This window comes from Psammomys obesus, unplaced genomic scaffold, assembly GCF_907164565.1.
Source record: "Psammomys obesus unplaced genomic scaffold, mPsaObe1.curated_primary_1811, whole genome shotgun sequence".
Classification (NCBI taxonomy): domain Eukaryota; kingdom Metazoa; phylum Chordata; class Mammalia; order Rodentia; family Muridae; genus Psammomys; species Psammomys obesus.
The window spans coordinates 25,978,678-25,995,370 of NW_026596134.1; the positions used below are offsets into that span (position 1 = coordinate 25,978,678).

The 16,693-nt window shown below is 39.7% G+C and overlaps 1 protein-coding gene across 11 annotated transcripts in view; it reads left to right on the forward strand.

Annotated features, from left to right (window-relative positions):
- Positions 1-16,693, forward strand: part of Numb (NUMB endocytic adaptor protein) — a 108,030-nt gene that overhangs the window by 26,048 nt on the left and 65,289 nt on the right. For 9 of the 11 annotated variants that reach the window (XM_055592737.1, XM_055592747.1, XM_055592744.1 and 6 more), the window contains exon 2: positions 5,689-5,818. The gene's annotated coding sequence lies outside the window, so the exon portion shown is untranslated. Of the gene's footprint in view, positions 1-211; positions 232-1,597; positions 1,774-5,688; positions 5,819-16,693 lie in introns of those variants that run through there. The other 2 variants (XM_055592739.1, XM_055592743.1) reach the window with 2 other exon arrangements.

The following is a 16,693-nucleotide window of genomic DNA, read 5'->3' on the forward strand; positions in this document are numbered from 1 at the left end:
TCTGATTCTCCAGTCCTTACCTTTGCTTTTTCTCTTTCTTTTGTTTTTGTTTTTCTGAGACTCACATTTTCTCTGTGCAGCTTGGCTGTCCTGGAACTCACAGAGATCTACCTGCCCCTACCCCCAGAGTGCTGGGATTAAAGGTCTGTGCTACCACGCCCCTACTCCTCGCTTAAACACCAGGTGTGTATGTGATGCTGGGGCTTGAACCCAGGGCTACCTGCATGCTAGGTAAGCACTCATCCCTGCCTCTGGTGCCCAGTTTTTTTAAATATAAAACTTTTCATACTTTGCTTTTTATCGATAGCTAAGTATTAGGGCTCTTATTTCCTCATTCTAGGTTAATTTTAGGTATGTAGGATGTGGTGGATGGGAAATATTTGTTCTAATTTTTTTATTTGTCTCAAAGGCTCAAAGTGGGTATTTTGATTGGTAATTTTGTGGTACCAGTTGCTTTGTCCTTTTCTAGTATCTAAATAAAATACTCGTTTATGTACACTTTTTGTGTTCCTGCTCTCTCCTTTCTCCCTCCCTCCACTTTGACAGGTGGTGGTCAAGCACTCTGACGTCATCTGTCTCCTGTTAATACTTTTTCTTTCCTTTCCTTTTGTGGATGTGCTTAGGATCTGAATTCAGATCTCATGCAGACACTTGACTGACTGACTGGACCATTTTCCAGACCCTCTACAGAATTTGACTGGTTCTGTTTTCATTTTGAAAATAAATGAAGTTTCTGGAGTTAGGACATTTATAATTTATTTTTTAGTAAAAGAAAATTGTGAGGTTTATGCAATCTTAGCTAAAGGTCTTTTTTATATGTATATGTGTGTTTATGGGTGTACATGTAGGTACGTGCAGATGCATGTGGCCGGCAGAGGTTGATTCTAGGTGTCGTTCCACCTTATTTCTTTAATTTTTTTTGTTTTGTTTTTTGAGACAGGGTTTCTCTGTGTAGCCCTGTCTGTCCTGGACTCATTTTGTTGAGTCCAGGCTGGCCTCGAACTCATAGAGATCCGCCTGCCTCTGCCTCCCAGAGTGCTGGGATTACAGACGCTCATCAGCATGCTGGGCTTTTCCACCTTCATTTTTGAGACAGGGTCTCTCACTGAATCTCAGTACCTACCTACTACAGAGTTATTCTAATTTAAATCATGGACTGAGGTCACTCTTCTCTCTGCTATTTCTAGAATGGACCTACCAAGAGTTTAAGCAGTCTTGGTGTCCGCTTAACTTTTAGAGAGTTAAAAGACTCTTTGTTGTTTTTTGAGGTAAGGTCTCACTGTAGTTTAGACTGGCTGTGTGACCCATGTAGGCTTTAGACTGTTGGTCCTACTGGCTCAGCTCTGTGAGTACTAGGATTAAAGGTGTGTGCCAGCACACCTAGGTCTTGGAGGGAGTGTAAAAAATTTTACAGTGGAGCTTTTAATACATGGGAGATTTTGGCAAGCCAAATCTTCGAGCCAATAGTCTCTAATTAGTTGTGTCCTAAGAATCCATATTGCCAGTATCTTCCAGTTAATTTCTGCTACTATGATAAAAATCGCCTGACTCCCCCCAAAATAAACAAACAAACAATATCATAAAGGATTTGTTTTAGCCCACAGCTCCAGGTTACAGCCTATCATAGCAGGAAAGCCGAAGCTACAGAAATTTGAAACAGCTGGTCAAATCCACCATCAAGCATGGAACGAAATAAATGCACGCATGCTTGACAGGGTTCAGCTCGCTCTCCCCTTCTCATTCAGACCATGAAATGTGCCATCCAGCTTCAAGGTGGGTTTTCCCACATCTATTAACTTAATTATGAAAATCTCTCATAGGTATGAGCTCAGGCCAGTTTAATCTAAACTGTTTCTTGTTGAGGCCAGGTGCTTTTAGATTGTGTTAAGTTGATTAAAACTAACCACACAGTGTTTCTGATTGTGATTTTAGAAATTTAGACTTTTTCCTTTTTAATACTATTTTTAGGAGTAATCCATTTTTGTATTTTCTTTTAAATATAACATCAAACCTATTCTAATCCTAAAATGCCAAATATTTCGTGTGTGTGTGCATGTGTGCGCGTGTTGTGTGTTATTGCATGTGTATACATGTGCATGCATGTGTGTCTTTTGAGACAGGGCCTCCAGCGTTTGGTCCTCCTTGAATTGTCTGAGCTCTGGGATTTCAGGCCTGTTTCACTCTGCCTGGCTTTCACTCTCCTTGATTAGTGTTGGGATAGTAACTTTTTTTGAAAATAGCTACAAAAGAGCAGAGAGGCTTTATTTATTTTGCTGTTACAGGAGCAGAGAAATGGAAAATGTTGTCCAGAAGAATGTGAGATTTATCCTAGAACTCTAAATGTCTACTTTTGGTATTAAGTTTGGTCAAATACATGCCAGGTATTTTCACTTGTAATGTGTTTTCTTATATGTCTGAAAAGCAATTGTCAACCTATTGCCATTTCTCTGTGTTTTGCTACTATTTGGTGTCTTTTATAATGCATCCATTAAAATTAAAAGTAAAATATCAAAAACATTACAGTCTGTTCAAGAATTAGGTCAATGAAAAAATGAACTGAAACACATTGTTGGCTAAAACTGATTTACAAATTACATCTGAAGTTGTTTTGGTAGTGCATCTATTGGAATGAAATTCAGCTGTTGTTTTTCTGTTTGTTTGTTTGTTTGTTTGTTTTTAATAAAATCTACTCTCATTATCTGAGAGTAGATTGATGTGCTAAACAAGTTAATGCTGTTTGTTCAACTTTTAACTCTTTCCCCATTTCTTCTGTAAGGCCATAAAAGCCCTTCCCATTTACCTCCCCAAACACAAGGTAATAAAAAAGAGCTGGGACACAGTGCAGTGGTAGGCCCTAGATTCAGTTCTCAGTACCCAAAAGGGGTGTGGAGTGGAGAAAATTACAGATGAACCCATCATCATCATCATTAGTATTTTGCAGAACTGGGGATCAAATCCAGGGTTTTGTAGATGCTAGACAAATACTCCACCGCTGAATTAGTGTGTCAGTTTAGTGCTGCAGTGCCACCTTACAGGGTCTTTGAAGGGCAAGGGCTGCACTGTGTATTTATGTTTACCCTGGGTTAAAAAAGAAAACCTTTTTGTTCTGTTAGCAAAATTATTTGTAACAAATGTTTCAATTTTCGATAAAATCTGAATTTTATAAACAAAATCAGTTTTTTCAAAAAAAGGACTTAGAGTCAGGTATCCTGATTTGTTTTATTTATTTTCTTAAGATCAAACAACTGATTTTTTAAAATTGAAAATAGGTTTTTTTTCATACAATATATTGATTAGTTTCCCCTCCCCCAAACCTTCCTAGATCCTTTCCACCTACCCAAATCCATACCCTTTCTTGTTCTCTGTCATTAGGAAAAAAATAGATATCTAGAAAATAAATAAATAAAAACAACCTTAGCCCCATAGTTTAGTAATTTTGTGACCTTGAAACTTTCACTGTACCTCAGTTTTTTCAGTTGCAAAATAACAATATTAATAACTCATTTTATGAGCCATTAGGATTAAATGACAACAAACAAACATTGCCTAGGAGAAACTGGCAACTAGTACTCAATAAACTTTAGCTGCTGCCAACCTTTTTATTCAGAAATAGCACCCTTTTATCATTTATTGTGAATTTGTATTGTTTTTGTTTGTTTGTTTGGTTTTTTTTGAGACAGTTTTTGTTTTGTTTTGTGTATGTGTGTAGCATTGGCTGTACTAGAACTAGCTCTGTAGACCAGGCTGGCCTGGAACTCAGAGCTTCTCCTGCCTCTGCCTCCAGAGCACTGGGATTAAAGGTGTGTGCCACCACTGCCAAGCTTGTATTGCTTCTTAAGACAGGCATATTTTTATTCCAATATGTGGCTAATTAGACTATACACTAGAATTTACTGTTAAGTAAAAAAAGCCCTAAGAATGTTTTACTTTCAGATTCTTTACTGGCTAGTGTTTTGTCAACTTGAAACAAGCCGTTTGAGAAGTGGGAACCTCAGTAGAGAAAATCTTTCCACCAGATTGCCCAGTGAGCAAGCCTGTGCACAGCGCATTTTCTTGATTAATGACTGATGTGGGAGCGTCCAGCCTAATACAGGTGGTGCCACCCTGGGTCAGTGTTCCTGTATGGTATAAGACATGGTATTGAACAAGCCATGGGAAGCAAGCCTCGTGTTCCTTCATAAACTCTGCTTCAATTTCTGTCTCCCCGTTCCTGCCTTGAGTTCTTGTCCTCATGTTCTCAGATGGTTGACTACAGGCTGAAGTTGGTTTTTGGTCATGGTGTCTTATCACAGCAATAGAAACTCTAAGATAGAAATCATAACTTCTGTTGTTTTGTTTTGAGACAAGGTCTCCTGTAGCCTAGTCTGGCTTTGAATTACTGTGGAGTTGAGGATGACTCTGAACTTGTGAATCTCCTGCCTCCATCTCCATTGTGCTGGGATTATAGGCATACAGCACTTTGGTTTTCTTTTTGTTGTTATTTTAAAACAGGTTCTCACTCTGTAGCTCAGGCTGGCTTATAACATGCTATGACGTGCAGACTGGGTGTCCCCCAGTGCCTGGGTATGGTATCTCACGCCTATAATCACAGCAATGGAGACTGTTTGACTCTGTCACACATTTAGAAAAAGCAAATACTATGTTGTCTGTCATACTGTAATAAAAAAAAAAATTAACCTCAAAAAAACAGGAAAGGCAATCTCATATTAAGCACAGTTATACATATTGTCTTGTCATGCCTGGCACCTGTTTAAGACTGGATTTCAGGAATTGCTAATTTAATCTCTTCTTTTAAAGACAGGACTTTGCCTAGGGGTCTATAGAGCTCTTACAGCAGAGTAGAATAGCAACTGAGTCTAGGCCCAGATCCCCCAAGTTGTGATCACATCCCCTCAGTCTATCACATGAGAATTTGTGTTATAAAGAATCAGGCACAGGGAATCCATGACTTAATTAGGATCAGTAGTAGCTCTTGAGATAGAGGTGGGGGCTGGAGAGATGGCTCAGTGTTTTAAGAGCACTGCCTGCTCTTCCAGAGGGCCCAGGTTCAATTCCCAGCACCCACATGGCATACAATTGTCTGTAACTCCAGTTGCAGGGATCTGACACCCTCACACAGACACATGCAGGCAAAACACCAGTGCAAATAAAATAAGTTAATAAATTATAAAAAAAAAATTAAAAAAAAAAAAGACAATAGAGGTGTAGCCGGGAGGACAAGCACACCTTTAATCCTAGTACTTGAAGCACAAGTTTTATACTGGCCTAGTTCATAGGAAGACTAGCTTCAGAAAAAAAAGTAAAGCTCGAACTTGAACCTACAGCACCCACTTCTGTTTTTGCATGATCTGGCCCCATTTTTAGTGGAGCTTGTTTCTATGTACTTTAAGAGACTTGTTCGTTTTCTGTCATCCTATACAATTTTATCTGTCTATCGCATGTGTGCACATGGGTGTGCTCGCCATTGATAGGAGGTGTGCATATAGAAGACAGTGGAAAACTTTATGGAGAATTGGTTCTGATTCTACCGTGGATTCCAGGGATTAAGCTCAGTCAGCCACCAGGCTTGCACTTTTGCCACTGAGCCATCTTGCCAGCTGCCTTTTTAGTTTATGGAGGTAGATTATAACGGATTGAAATTGAAAAGAGGTATCTACATTTAGAATTTCCTTTCCTTGCAATTTTCAGATTTTGGAGCCTAAGGAACATTTTTCAGAGGAGACTGCCAGTCCAGCCATTTTGTCAACCAAGATCTTGATACATAGCCACAGACTGGAACACTGGTGGGCCACAGTCCTCAGATTCCTTCTTAAAACAGGTAGGTGAATGACAGTGGGGAATGGAAAGTGGGCTATTAATATCATTCCAGCAGTTGCTGGAAAAGTCCTTCATTCCTGGTCGTTCTAAATTTTATTTTATGTGTATGGGTGTTTTGCCTGCATGTATGTCTGTGTTCCCTGTATGTCTGTGTACCATATACATGCCTGGTGCCTGAGAAGGCCAGAAGAGTGTAATGGATCTCCTGGAACTGGAGTTACAGATTATTTTGAGCTACCATGTGGGTGCTGGGAATCATATCTGAGTTTGGAAGAGCAGCCAAGTACTCTCAGCACCTTCTTCCGCATCTCTTCAGCACCCTTCCTGCTTTCGGTTAGATTTACTAGTTACTATCATTAATTTTTTAACCCTTTTTCTAGGTAAAAATGAAACACCCCAAATCTTAGGTAGTGGGTAATACATTTTCTTTATTATAAAATATTTGTCAAGATACTAGTGGTAAAACTTAGGGTAATTTTGTTTCCTTCTTTTGCATTTCAAGTTGTGTTTATGAACTCGTGTGACAATTATTGATTTTATTACAAATTACTGTATATTTAGTAGCTCTTAAAGCATTATCTGTCTATTTTGTTTTGAGATAGGGTCTTACTCTGTAGCCCTGACTGGCCTACAACTTGCTCTGTGGTCCATTATGGCCTTGAACTCATATAGCATTTCACTCACTGCCTCTGCCTCTTGAGTGCTGGAATAATGGGTGTGTGTCACTAAGGCATGTCTGTTTTGCTTGCATATCTGCAGTTTGATTAAGATTCTTGTTGGGTTTGCTTGTCTTCATTAACGTGGTTTGAGGTGGGATAACTAGGAATGTGACTAGGAGTTAAGAACTGGAATCATCTGAATGCTTGCTCACTCCTGTGTCTGGTGGTGGATGCTGACTTGGCTGAGTCCTCAGCCTGGGCTGGTAGCCAGAACACCTACACTACACTTCTCCTTGTGACTGCTTAGCTTTCTCACAGTGTGGTTACAAGATTTAAGAAAGAACATCCCAAGAGAGGAGGGTGAAGGCACATGATTTACTTGACTTAGCTTGGAAGTCAGATAGTATTACTTCATTCTGTTTTTGAGAAATTATAAAAGTCCATGTAAGTTAGTGGCCTTAACACCCACCCCTTGAAGGCAGGAGTGTCAGCATCATATTGTAAGAGCATTTGAAAATGAGTCAGTTGCTCTAGTCACCTTTTGAGGATATGATGTCAGAGTTTATATTTAAAGGTTATATTATTTAGTGTGTGGAATGTGCAAGTGCCCCAGCACATATGCAGAAGTCAGAGAACAACTTAGAGGACTCAGTTCTCTCCTTCCACCATGGGGACCCTTTGGGTTGAGCTCACGTTGTCAGGTTTGGCAACTTGCACCTTTTCCCGCTGAGCCATCTTACGGGCGCAGATAAATGATACAGTGCACGAGGCCTTGGATTTGATTCCCAGCACTGCTTGTAGCTGTACAGATACGATGGCACACACTGTAATCTCACCACTTGGGAGGCAGAAGCATGCAGATTGCTACAAGTTTGAGGCTACTCTGTATGCATAGTGAATTCTAGATCTGCCAGGACTACGTAGCAAGACCTTGTCTCAAAAATATGTGTTTGTATGTAGGCTTGCTCCAAGTGTTGTCCGTACTTAGAATCCCAACACTTCGGAGGCTGAGAAAGGAGGATTGAGAGTTTAAGGTCAGCCTGCCTGCCTACAGAGAGTGACTCCCATCTCAAAACACCAAAGCGTTGGGACTGGAGAGATGGCCCTGTGGTTGAGAGCCTTGCAGAGGACTCAGGTTTGGTTCCCAACACCTATTTAGTGGCTTATAACCATTTGTAATTCCAGTTCCAAAGGATCTGATGCCTTCTGACCTCCTTTAGTACTGGACATACACATGGTGTAATTTATGCATGCATGTGGAGTACTTGCACACATAAAATAAAATAAATAATTCCCAAAAAAAGTGTCTAATCTCGGCATGGTGTCTCACACCTTCAATCCCAGCACTTGCTAAGCAAAGAGAGGTGGATTTCTAAGTTTGGGTACACTCTGCTCTATAGAGTGAGTTCCAGGACAGCCAGGGCTACATATAGAAATCTTGTCTCAAAAACAAACAAAGAAACCAACAAACCAAACAGGGGAAAGCTTTGGGGCCTCAAGTCTAGACAAAGAATCACAGGTAACTGGGGAATGCTGAGACTGGGAATAATAAATTGTCTTCCTGGAAGAGCCTCTCTTTGTTTATCCAGTAACCAAGGACCCTAAGATTATAGACATACAAGCAACATCATACTTACTGAGCAGGTTGTATTTAGGAATACACACACGCACACAATACATTTGAGAGAGAGAGCCAATGTGTAGCATGGAAAGAGTTGGAGGAAAGAAAGGATGAAAGGAGGAAGGAAAGGGGAGAAGTCATGTAATTATAACATCAATTTTTTTTATTTAAAAAATAAACAAAAAAGTAAAAATTTATTTTCAAAAACCAAAGGGGAAATGCATAATAAATGAACTATAACAAACAAAAAAGATGAACATTTGGTGAGAGTTTGAATTTTTGTCTAGTGGAGATTCCATTAAGGGCTGTGTTGGCATATTTTTTTTAATCTATTTTATTTGGTTCTTATACCTAGACCTTCCTTTTAATTCTTATTCTACCCAAATTCCTTTCAACTGTCAATACTGGGTAGGAGAGTAAGGATGTTAGCGGGGAAAGGGGCCATTGAGATCTTTTTAAACTACTTCCTGCTGATTAGGGGCATTGAGTTCCTTGGTGCAAGTCCGATCTTCAGCTTGTCTAGGTATCTCCAATTTCTTATTGTTTCTTTTCTCATGATCACCTGACAAACTAGCAACAGCAGGAGTAGGAACCAGCAGGAGGGCCAGCCATGCCTCCTCTCTTGAGGCTCTGGTCTTTTTATACCCTCTCTAGAGTCCCCAGAATTAACCTGTCTTCAGCTGGCAGAATCACCCCCTTGCCAGAGCCTGCATGAGACAAATACTCTGCTGCTGTGGACAGTTTGAAGCAGCCCCATAAACCCACACCTGGGATTAAAATGAAAACATGTTTACATATATAACTGGGTTTTTAAAGACACCAAAACTCTCACTACGGGACTGAGTCTTCAAAAGTCTCTGACTCTGCACTGTTCATTTGGAGCCTGTTAATTCCCATATGCTATAAGAAGAAACTCCTTAAGTGTGGGTTGAGGGAGGCACTGATCTATGGACACGGCAATATGCCATCAGTAGTCATTTTACTGCTGTGTTTCTTTAGCAGAACAATTGGGTTTTTCCCTAGGCTTGTGCTCTCTCTAGTTCTCAGGTCCTTGGCCTCTTTAGCAGTGTCAGGTGTGGGCTCCATCTCATGGAGTGTGCTTAAACCCCATTTTTAGAAAAGTGGTAGGTTACTCCATAACATTCGTGCTACTATCCTGCTGTATATCTCGGAGGCAGATCACTGTTCAGGTCACAGGGTTTGTAGCTGGGAGATACCGGTAATTCCCTTTTCCCTCTGGCAACTTGCAGAGTACTCTCCAACTCAACTGCTCTGTGTTGGATGACCTAAGTAAGTGCTGCCTTCAGCAATAGGGCCTTACTGCCAGACTGTGGCGAACAACCAAAAGCCTTGGCAATTGCCCATGATGTTTGGAGGTTTCTGTGGGGCTCCTTTGGGCAACAACTCAACAAGATAAAACCCATTCCTGGCACTGGAGGTTTTACTTCATGACATAAGGTGCCTAATTGGAGCATTGTCTCCCCTCTTACGTATGTGGTGATTCTGTTTAAATTTCTTTCATATATATGAAACCTACTACTGTAGAGACTTCATATATATATGTATATATATACATATATGTATATACATACACACATGTACACATGTATGTGTGTGTATATATACTGTAGAGGCTTCGTGTGTGTGTGTGTGTGTGTGTGTGTTATATGCGTAGGAGGCTTCTGTATAGTTTTGCAAATTTAGTGTTAGTTGTCCCTCTCTGTATTCCCTCTTTTACCCTTCTTTTTCATTCCTGTCTATTTTATTCTCCTATTCTAGTTTCCCTTTTCTCTTCATAAGTACTATATTCTGCTTCCCCTTTCTTCGGAGATTATCTCCTCGTCCCCAGGGATCTTTCTACTCCCCTCCTCCCTGAAGCACAGGCTTTCAGGCTTACACTGCTGCACTCAGTTTCAGAGTGTGAGTACTGGGGATCGAACTCCAGCCTTTATGCTTGTACAGTGAGCCCCTAGCCATCTCCCCAACCTTTATGTATTCTTTGACAATTTTATTCGTGTATAAAATGTATCTTGATCGTGTCCAATCCCAAATTCCCCTCCTACTCTGTCTGAACCTCACCAATACTCCTCCCTCCTACCTGTATATCCTCTTTTACTTTCTATAATAATTTACAGAGTCCAGGTAGTGTTTCTGAATGTGCATTTCACAAGGAAGGAATTTTTTTTTTTTTTTTGGGGGGGGGGGGTGTTAGTTTTAGTGGCAAGTTGTTTTTTTTTTTTTTTCCCCAAAACACCTAGTAGTTTTCTATCCTTTCCTTGATTTCTTAAAGTCTCAGTGATTGGAACTAGGCTGAGTACTTCCAGATTCTCAGCAAAATCTTTGTGGGTCGGTAAATACTGAGAACCTTTGAAGTCTTTAGCTTGACTACATATTTTTTATTGGAGTTCTTTATTTCTGTTTTCATCTTTCTGTCAGAATTTTCTGGAAGTACTCAGTTAAGACTAAGGGATTTTCTTTTAGAGTCCAGGCAGCCTAAAAGTGAGTTATTCAAAATCCTTTTTCCTGTGTATGTGCTTACCAGACAGAGCAGCCACTGTATTTTAGTAAGAGAACTTATTGCCAAAACATCCACTGGAGCAGACTGACCTGCTTAATGCTGATGAGTTTTTGTTGTTGCTACTGCTGCTGTTGTTTTAAACCTATGAAATTATTAGCAGCATTAGAGCATTGGATCAACCTTCTCCTTCTGTGGAGGTGGATAGGGCAGAAGTACAAAAGAGGGTGAGAAAGGATACTGAATTGCTGTAAAGGTTTAAGTAATACAGTAAATGGATATTTAATTACCTACAGTTAATTTGAGCAAAGCTATTCATTAAGTATTATTTGAAAGCCTCCAAAACAGCAGTTTCCAAATCACATTAAAGGGGCATAGGTGATTCCTATAATGTTTTCATTGTAAAAATCTAGAAAAGCACTAGTTGTATTTTAAAAACCTAGCTAAAACACTAATTGTATTTTAGCTAGATTTTGTTTAGCTAAGTGTATTTTAGCTAGATTCCACAGTTACTTATTACATAGTATATTACCTTTATTTTTTAAAATTATTTCAGTCTATTGCTTGATTTTTGCACTTCAAAATTTATAGATACTGAACAAAAAAAAATATTTGAATAATTACATACGGCCAATGACTGAGTTTTATCACACTGACTCACTTGTTGTCCAGCTAATTTATTTATTTATTGGTTTTTTTGTTTGTTTGTTTTTGCTTTTGTTTTTCAAGACAGGGTCTCACTGTGTAGTCCTGGCTGTTCTGTAACTTACTAGGTATAACAGACTGGCCTCAAACTCAACAGAGATCTCCTGACTCTGTCTCCCAAATGCTGAGATTAAAGATGTGCACCACTATGCATGGCCTAACTAATTTTTAAAACTAATATCAGCATTACTGGTATCTGTTAATGTTTTAGAGTCATGCTGAGTACAGAAGCTGTTAGCCATATGTGGCTACTTAAGTTTAAATTAGTTAAAGCTGAGTAAAATTAAACTCTAGCGCCTCAGTCAAACCAGCTAGATATATCTCAGGTGTTCACTAACTAGTTGTTACCATATTCACACAAATACACGTTTGTAATTGCAGAAGTAGCTGTCAGATAAGATTGTTCTGAAGGCTCCTCATTTTATCTTATTTTAGGGATTTGTTGTTATTGTTATTGTTTTCATTTTAGGACAAATAATTCTTTGTTGTGGAGGCCTGTTTCTGTAGGATGTTTAATAGCATGTCTCTGGCCTGCCCACAGTCAAGTAGTAGAATGCACATGGCCATGAAGACCTGAAATGTCTCCAGAAATGGTCATTGAGCCAGTAACCTTCGTGTTACGATAACAGCTGTCTAAGATGATCTAATAAAGACAAAAAAAGGTTTGGTTTTGGCTAAAAGTTGTGGATAGTTAAGTCTGTGATTGGTTGGCCTTGTTTGGCCTGTAGTAAGGTTTATTGGTCATTTTTTTCTTGTTAACAAGTTCATAACAAGAATGAACTGACAAAAGTAAGTTAAGGAAGAAAGGATTTATTTTAGCTTATAGTTTGAAAGCACAGTCCATATGATGGGAAAGTTATAGCTGCAGGCACTAAGAGACAAGTAGTTGGCATATTGTATCCAAAGTCAGAAAGCAAAGTGATGAATGTTCTGTAATTGCAGAGAAAGAATCCATAACTTCTTCAGTCTTAGCATTCTTCAAGTTTAATTTTGGTTTTTGTATATTGTAGACTAAACTTTGTTCAAGTAAATTTTCTGTTATCCTTGCTCATCTCCTGTCTACTCTGATTCAACTCCTTCCCAACCAGTTTCCCTCTTACTGATATGTTTTTGGTTTTGGTTTGGTGACCCACTGGTGCTTGCCTGAGCTTGAGGGGCTATAGACCAGTTACTACTGGCTGCATCACTGAACATTTAAAATAGCACTCCCAACCCATCCATACCCCATCTTGTGCGGTCTTATTTAGGTAGCCACAGGTGTTAATTCATGAGTGTTATGGCTGTGTCACATCCAGAAGACAGGATTTCATATTACTCTTCCTTGTTGTTTGGCACCTCCCTTCTTTCTCTTTCTTTTCAGTGACTGCCCCTGCACCGGGGCGGAAGTAGTCTACTTATTAGGTCTTGTTCTCTGCACTTTGAGCAGTTGTTAGTTTCTGCGTTCTTTGTTACCTACTATAAACAACTTTTCCTTCATTTCTTCAGTCTGGAGTCTGAACCTCTGAAATAGGATCACCCACATAGAAAGTGAGTCTTTCTACATCAGTTAACCTAATCAGATAATGCAGCAGAGGAATCTAGAGTCTTGTCTCCTTGATGATTTTAGATTCTGTCAGTGCAGAATCATTACTATTACAGCGCTAACCCTCGAGAACTCAAACACATCACTTTTAGCCCTAGCCTTCCCCTCCTTGTCTCTACAGGATCATGGCTATCTCACAATGCAAAAATACATTTTCTAACTTTAAAAGACTCATATTCTTTAGCAATTCCAACACCATTTGTACAGAAACTCAGGCAATCTCTTAACTGTGAGTTCTTGAACAACAAAACACAAATTACATACTCCAACATACAGTGATACCAAGTAAACATTCTCATTTCAAATGGAAGGAAATGAGGGTGTTGCAAGGAAAGATGAGAACTCAGCAAGGAAAACACTGTATCATGGAGTTCATGTCTGCCATCTGGAACTTGTGATGGAATCATCTGGGCCTCAGAAAGCGCTGTCTAGACCCGCTCTCCCATGCTGCCTGTACTGTGGTGCAGTAGCCTCTCCTTTGAGCCAGCGCTGTTCTATGCCTGACACTTCCCCAGCAGATATTCCATTATTTTAGCTTCTCCAATATACGGGGTTCTTCAGTGCAACTCAGGCTTTTGTGTTTGGTTGGTTGGTTTTTTGTTCTGTTTGTTTGTTTGCTTTGTTGTTGTTTTTCCAGACAAGGATTCCCTGCCCTGACTGTTTGGGAACTCACTTTGTAGGACAGGCTGTCCTTGAACTCACTCAGAGTTCCTTCTGAGTGTTGCTAGGGTTAAAGGCATTCATCATAATTCCTGGCTGAGGCATCACTTTGTAACTTCACACAGTAGTCTCTCAGAACTTGTTGGGACTTTGGTCCTGAACTATCAGGACCAACAGCAACTTGGAAAGGAAAAGCTTTTATTTTGTTTACACTTCACGTTAACAGTCCTTCAGGGCAGGAAACTGGAGGCAGGAGCTGAAGCAGGGGTGGAGGGGTGCTGCTTATTGGCTTGTTCCTCATGACTTTCTCAGCCTGCTTTTTTTCTTATAAGGTGCCATCTCAGGGTGGTCCCACCCACAGTGGGCTAACACCTACAGTATCAATCACTAATTAAGAAAATGCCCTACCTGCTTGCCCACCCTCTTACAGAGGTCGTTTCTCAATTGAGGTTCCCTCCTCTCAGATGACTTTAGCTTGTGTTGAGTTGACATTAAACGGGCCAGCACACTTTGTTGTAGGCAGCCTCCTTACCTGCAAGTTTAAACTTGCTTACGGGAACTTTCTTTACCAAATTTCTCATTTGGTTATTTGCTCTGTCACTGTAGATCTGAGTAAGAGCTGTAACTGTGCTACCGTCTGCCGAAGAAATTAGTCCAGTACTTTTAAATTCAAATATTCAAGAGCAGAATGCAGCAGGGTTTTTCAGAGTGTCACAGGAATGGGGCAGTGTTTCTCTTTTGAAACTTCCTGGGCCTGGTTGCTACTGTCTTGTTTCTCTAAGTAGTCTCATCTTCCCAGGCTCCCACCAAAATAGCCTGTTAAGCTCTGCTTAAGGTATTCAAAGGCTTTCAGTCAAGTTTCAAACTCTCTGCAAACTGCTTCCAAGGGCCTGGGAACCACAAGGTCAGATTTAGTACAATAATGACCTCACTTCTGTGTTTTCTATATTAGTTACCTTTCTAATTACTATTGTTATGATAAAATACCCAACAAAAGCAACTTAAGGGAAAAAGGATTAATTTTGGCTCACAGTTTGAGGATACTGTCTATCATAGTGGGAAGTCATGGTAGCCGGAGCTAGAGGTATCTGGTCATGCGTGTCCATAGTCAGGAAGCAGAGAGCAATGAATGCTCTTCTGTTTTCTTCTTTGGTTCTGCCACCTCAGCTAAATTGATCTAGATAACCCTTCACAGCCCTGTACAAAGGCTTGTTTCTTTGATGATTTTAGATACTGTCAAGTTGACAGTCAATATTAGCTGTTACATGAGGCAATAATATCTTGGTGGTTGTGCATGGTACCGCCACCTGTTTTCTGGCTGGGAAGGAAATAAAAGAGGAAGAGGAAGGAGCTGGTATGCCATCCACTTACAGGACCCGCTTCAGTGATCAGAAAATTTCTCATAGTCCCACAGCTTCAGTTGCATTTGCCTAACATGTGCTAGACCCTGGGTTTCAAACTCTTATCAAATTAAAAGAAAAAAAAAAAAAAGTGGAACAAGCTTTTAAGAGACACTTAAGCCTTTGAGAGACACTTAAGATCCAGACTATAGTGACCAGGCACCTGTAGGGGAGCCCAGTTGGCCCTGCTTAAGGATCACTGGTCTACATTTAAGCACAGTAAGTACACATTTAAGTTCTGTTGCTTTTGTTGCATTAAAGCTTAGTGGTTGATCATTCCTAATTGATGGTCTAGCATTCGGTGTGAATGTGCTGATCTCTGATCTGCTGGTCGTCTGGTTGAAGCCAGATGAGATAAAATGAAGCTCGTTTGTCTGCTGGTTTGTAGGTTTTTTGACTAGTGTACATGTAAGGAAGTACTTTCCTCTTTCTGTGTGAGTCCTCCAACCGGCTAGTTCATCTGCCTGATGGTTTGAGTTCTGGAAGTAGCAGGTGAGAACAAATTCAGTTGTGTAAATGCTTTTCAATTCTCAACTGTATCACATTTTCTAATGTTTCAGTGGCTATAGCAAGTCAGCACAACCAAGCAAAAATTCTCAAAGAGTAGTGATAGATTCCATCTCTTAAGGAATAGCAAAGCTACACTGTAAAGAGTTATGCATAAAGAATATGAAGAATTACTGTGGCCAGTTTTGCACACAATTTACTGTTATTTTTTGTGCCTGACATCCTTTCCTTTTATTCCGCTTGTTTCTGTGGTCTTTCTTGTTTTGATTTCATTGTTATTTTAAATAATCCATGGCTAGTTCTACCCATGTTCCTTATTTGTGGTGTTACTTCTTTCCTAATACATGTGAGCCTCCATGACCTGCTGGAATTTTTTTTCTTTTTATTTTTTTCCAACATAATATTTGTATTGATTATTTGGGAATTTTCACATAAAGCACCCGGATCACACTCACTTCCCAGGCCTCCTGGGTCCACCTCCAACGTTTAGGACCCCCATCCCAAAGGGGAGGGGGCAAACAAACTCAAGTCCAATTTGTGTTGCCCATTTACTTATTGGAACATGGTCAAACCCTCAGTGGCCAGCCCCTTGGTGGTACACGACTTTAATCAAGTAACAAATACCAGTTTAAAACGTATGTTGATTATTTGCTGTATGAGCATCCTGCCCTCATACAGCTTATATTCGTGTAGGGAAAACAGTTATTGAATACTCATTTATTTGAATTTTATTAAACATTAAAGGAGAGGTCATGGTATTATGAACTATAGAGGTAGCTGGCTTGGTTACTGGCTCGAGGTGGTTAAGGGCAGCTACTTTGAAGAAGTGGTACTTGAGCAGAATTCTGAAGGATATACAGATTAATTTCAGGAAAAGTAATGGCCTGTGAGAGCTATGGATTGCAGACTTTGAGATAAGAATTGTGGAAGGTTTAAAGCTTCAAAGAAGGCTGGAATGGTTGGCCTGATAGGGAAAGGCTAAATCATGCTGAACTTTGTAAGCCATAGTAAGACTTTTTCTTCCAGCTCTAATCTGATCATTAATCTGACTCTATTTTTTCATTAGTCTCCTCTGTCCAAGACAGACTTCTTTATTCTATAGAATTATATTACATATCTTTAATTGATAAGGTAAATTTGGTACTTTTTAAAAAAGATTTTACTTACTTATCTATCTATCTATCTATCTATCTATCTATCTATCTATCTATCTATCTATCTATCTAT